This window comes from Melanotaenia boesemani, chromosome 6 (assembly GCF_017639745.1).
Source record: "Melanotaenia boesemani isolate fMelBoe1 chromosome 6, fMelBoe1.pri, whole genome shotgun sequence".
In the NCBI taxonomy this organism is placed as follows: Eukaryota; Metazoa; Chordata; class Actinopteri; order Atheriniformes; family Melanotaeniidae; genus Melanotaenia; species Melanotaenia boesemani.
The window spans coordinates 6,135,503-6,141,031 of NC_055687.1; positions in this window are offsets into that span (position 1 = coordinate 6,135,503).

Genomic DNA, 5,529 nt, shown 5'->3' on the forward strand with positions numbered 1-5,529 from the left:
TTACCAGTGCACATAAACATTCACACTCATAGACACACACACACACCTTTGGGCCACATGTGGTTTTTATATTCATATGGTGAGGGACAAAAAAAAAAAAAAAAACTGTGCGCCTCCAAAATGGAGGTTGAGGGGTCATGGTGTTTGGCCAGGAGTGACAGCTCTGAAATGAAGGCATAAGTCAATCGGCTACTCTTTATACGCACACACACACGTGGTGTTGGGTGGCTGGGATAGAAGGATTGGGGCGTAGTCAAAGGAGGGGAGGCTGGGTATAGAGGGCACAAGGTTACCATGTGGGAGGAGTGTGTGTTTGGTGGGTTCTTGTATATGTGAGTAGTGAGGAGAGAACTCAACATCACAAGTGGGAACTTAAAGGTACAAACCTTCACCTTTCTGCTTTAGTTTTTGTCTGACTGTCTAATACCAAGAGCAACTTGCAGCTTTCTTTATTCAAACTTGAACACACACACACACACACACACACTTACACGCACTCACAGACTCACGCCTTTAACCTAAAGGTCAAAGACCGTGTGTGTTCATTCTATCCGTGTCTCCCCCTCCACACACACTCTGGGTAACTATAGTGTTTGTTTACTTTCTGCAAAGCCTGAATCAACATTTGGACTGCAGCCCAACATGAGTGAGGGAAACCCCTTTTTAGATTCAATATAAGTGATTGATCTACAGTATTGATCTTTCCATTTTTGAGTCAAAGTGTTTTTCAGCCTGTATGCACCCAGTATAAAGATTTACATTTAAAAAGTATAACAGTGGTGAGAGAGTCTGTGGATGCAGCTAAATCCACAGCTTTAAGTAAGCAGAGGAATTAAAACTTCCTTTTTTATATCAGTTGCATTTTTAAAAACACACAAACAAAAAAAAGTGTCCCAAAAGAATCAAAAACAAATAAATACACCGCAACAATGAAAAGGTCCTAAACGTAGAGCAATTGCTTGCTTATCAACCTGTTCTGTTTTTTTTCACATACTTCTTCCAGTTCTTCAAGCCCTACAACCGAACTTTGATTTTCACACTGTAGTTCCCCCTAATGAAGGCATTTCAGCATCTGTCTGACATCCTGTCTCTTCTCTGAGCTCTCTCCAGCCAGTAAAATGTCTACTTTTGCCTTATTTTTACCTTTCTCGGTTCCTCCAACTTGTGTTTCATTACTTAATCATCCATAGTGTTCCATCCAGCCTGTGTCGATATTCAGTTGCTGATGTGTGATGCTGTCCCATAAAGTAAAACCCTTGCTGTGGCATGATGCTCCGGGCTGGAAAAAAATAAAATTGTGAAGTACAGTTTCTCTCAGGCCAATAGCAGCTGCAGGAATGTGAATAATAAATGTCCATGTGCTAGTGTTAATTTCATTAACGGAAACTAAACAAAATTATTTTCGTCAATGTACATTTTTCACCAGATGAAAACTAGACTAGATGAGACTAAAACCCCCATTAATAAACAATAACTGGGACTAAATCAGAAGTAATTTTCATGGACTAATAAAGACGAGACGAAAATGTAGTTCACTAAATAAAAACTGGACTAAAATCTATGGACATTTTAGTTCACGAACAAAGACGAGACGAAAATTACATGATATATGATTTTGTCAAGTCCTGTCTCCTCCTCCTCGGCTCTTCCGCCACTCACACACACACACACACCCTCTTTCAAACCTGCAGCGGGCAGGTGCACAAACACATGGGACAGACAGGAGGTGGATTCACAGCGAAAGCTTAAAAATATAACATTAATGGCCATGCTTTGCACGGGCCCCAAGAGAAGGAAAAGACGTCATATATGGACCCATTTTCACTACACTGAAGTGGAGAAAAAAACCTGATTTTAGTGGAAGGAAAAGAATGTGGTCTAGAAATGTAACACAACAAACCTGAAGAGACACGTCACAGTTCACCACAAAGACATTGTGGTAAGTTAACAAAAGCTTTGGTGGTGGTTGTTTTTAACGTAACATTAAACCACCAGCTGTAATGTTCCAACAATAACGTTAAACCGACCGCAAACCGCTGGCTAACTTACTAGCTTCTTAGCTTGTAGCGATAGTTGCTACTTGTTGATAGAATTGTGTGTGAAGTTGAATTTATGCTAACTTAGATACGTTATATTGGCCGGATAACTATGTTTTCAGTTGGATTGCAACTTATACTAACTACTAACAATGTAATATACTACTAACAATGTTCAATATTTTATGCTGACAAAAAGAAAATAAAAGGGTAAAATGATTGTCCTGACTAAAACTAAAATGTTAAGTAAAAATAGACAAATAAAATGATGTTTTCTTGGACTAAAATAAAGACTAAAATGCTTGACTTATAGTCGACTAAAACTTGACTAAATATGTGACTGATAATGTGATAAAAACTAATAAGCGCGAAACTGGACTAAAACTGAGACTAAATTTAAAAATGGCTGATAAAATTAACACTACCGTGCGCCATTCAGAGGCATTCATACAGTGTTCCTTTAATATTTAAACATATTTGAAAACATGCTCTGGATAATAATCAAAGTCAAAATCTGGTGCAGCTAATCAGAAGATTATTTGTTGCTTCCAGCTGTATTATATCAACACTATTTACTAAATGAAAGTAGTTTGAGGTCTTTCCAGGGAGTAATGGGGAGGTTATTGGATTTATAACCCTGATGATGTCTCTTAAAAAAAAAGAAAAGGAGAACGGTTCACTCTATCCACTCTCCACTTGGGATGGAGCGCCAGGCGTGGAGCACCACCACCCACACACAGAGGCTAGTTGGAGCGCTCATGGGTCAGTTGAATAAATTTGGCCCCAGTGTTCGGCTGAGCTGTTCCCAAAAGTCCAAAAACACAGTCCGTTCCACACAGGTGATGGCACAGCACACTCTACATACAAAGAGAAGCCACCAGTATCTCCACACAAACAAGCAGCACAAAACCTAAGATTAAAGGTGAGCTATAAAATAATTCAACTACAAACAGCTCAACTCAGACTACAATTTATGTGCATCAGACCAGTCTGTGTAGCCTCAGTTAACTGCTGGCAGCATAGATTTGACCTTCAGGAGGCAGAACTCACCATCAAAGTGTGAGCAGAAGGATCTAGCTCCTAGCAACTTCAAGCCAGCTTCACAGGACCACCATGATGTCACATTAAGTCTTTTCATTACAGAAATGATTCGTGACTGTGTGCTGGAGTCTAGCTTTGTGAGTTTTGGTTTAGTTCCTGTTTTTTTTTAAGTATCCCTCACATGCATTCTGCTCCTGTACACCTGGTTTGTGTTTGCTGATCACCACACCTGTTCCGTATTTAGCCGTTAGCTCCCTCTGTTACCTTTGTTTTTCACCAGCTCCTCGTCTATAGTGACTCGGTTTTTCCTGCCTCTTCTTAGCTTTACTTTGTAAGATTAGCTGTCATTAGTATGAAGTTTTTGTTAGTTTTAGCTCTTGATCTTTATCCTGTCCTAGTCCTGCATTTGAGTCCTGTCTCCTTGTGACCACCCCTTCCCTCACATCTTGCTTGATTGATAAAAACTTTAGTAAATATTAATCTGCTGAATAAGCTAACACACAAATTTATGGAAAGTCATCTCAAGGCATGATTAAATATAAATTTAAATTATTTCCAGTTCATCACAGTCCATTTATGATAAAATTAAAACAAATCCATTATATAATCCACATGAATTCATAAAAACTCTAACAGCTAGAACCTCTAGTAGAACCAAACAGTGTCAAGTTTTTTTGTAAAAATATGTCTCTAACCATGTGCTTTTAATGCCTAATCCTTCCCATTAGCTGGTCAGAAAACAGAAGAAAAGTTAGAATTTAGTGGGAGCTAAACGTTCAGTGACTCAAACCAAGAAAACTTTGTACTAAAGCTGGTTACATACTCCAGTAATGTTGCAACACACTCCGATCAGCGTTGCACAGTGAAAGATAACACATTAACCTCCACCAGTTAGAAAAAGTTTTCCAGTTATCTGAACATGTTACATAGTGAGATAGGTCCAGAAACTGTGCCTTGGTGTGTTAGCTGACGAGACGCTATAATTTTACTTCCTCTGACTCTTTATCTTCAATTTTAAGACAATGAATACAGTAAACAACATTTAGGTAACAGCTAATCTGGACATAATTATTAGCTGCACCCAACTTCCCAAAACAACCACAATACCCACAATGCCACCTCCTTATAGCCCTCCTGAAGTAGGATCAGCTGGTAGAGTTACAGTATTTTTGCATTAATTTATTTAATATCATACATATTTCATTTGGACATGCTACAACAAAATATAATAAATGTACAGATGAAATGTCCGAATTAGCTTAGTAATGCTTTGGAAGTGCATCTGATTTTTTCACATCATCAATTCATGTATGACTCATTTCGTAACTGATCTAGAAGCTTACAGCATCACAGAGTTACACAGTGACGTCATTGTTTTATAATGTTGAGCAACAGGAATGTAAACATCATCCTGCGTTATCTCATTGATGAAATCACCATGGTTCACGCATTTTCTTCTAATTTAATTTGTGCCTCTGTTTATGTTCTTTTCCATAGCAACTGCAACTTCAAGCAGTGTAGGAGTATAATCGTTATTTGACATGAGACACATTATCAAACAGTGAATGTGTGAAATTAAACAGTGTGTCTGAATAGTCGCTGGACATCTGTGCTGCTTTAGTTTAGCTCTTTTGTCAAATGTCCTGCAGTCTGTTTTTTTCTTTAGATTTTCTTAATGGAGCAGCAGGAAGTCGCACTGGTTCCAACAAAGGTCTGAAGAATAGCATCTCTGAACACACAACACGTCCAGCCTTGAAGCAGATGGGCTACAGCAGCAGAAGATCACACCAGGTTCCTCCTGTCAGCTAAGAACAGGAAACTGAGGCAACAATTCACACACACTCACCAACACTGGACAACAGAAGATAGAGAAACGCTGCTGGTCTGATGAGTCTCCATTTTAGCTCCACATTCAGAAGCTAGGCTCAGAATTTGGTAGAAACATCATGAAAACATGGCTCCATCCTGCCTTGGATCAACGCTTCAGGCTGCTGCTGGTGTGATGGTGGGGGGAGATTTTCTTGGCCCACTTTGGGTCCCTTACTACCAACGTGGCCTGGTTTAACCACCACAGCCTACCTAAGTATTGTTGCTGACCATGTCCATCCCTTTATGACCACAGTGGAGCATCTTCTGATGCTACTTCCAGCAGGATAATGCTCCACGTCACAAAGCTCAGATGGAGATTCTCATCGTAGATGCAGCCGACAAACCTGCAGCGACTGTGTGATGCTGTCATGTCAATATGGAGCAAAACCTCTGAGAATGTTTCCAGCACCTTGTTGAATGTATGACACCAAGAATTAAGGCAGTTCTGGAGAAAAAAGAGAATCCAACCTGGTACTAGAAGGTGGACGTGACGGAGTGACCGGTGAATGTTTGTGCCATGTATAGATGTGTACTCTGGTCATGTGACAGTAAATAAAACACAGAATCTTAGTGTGAACAAAAT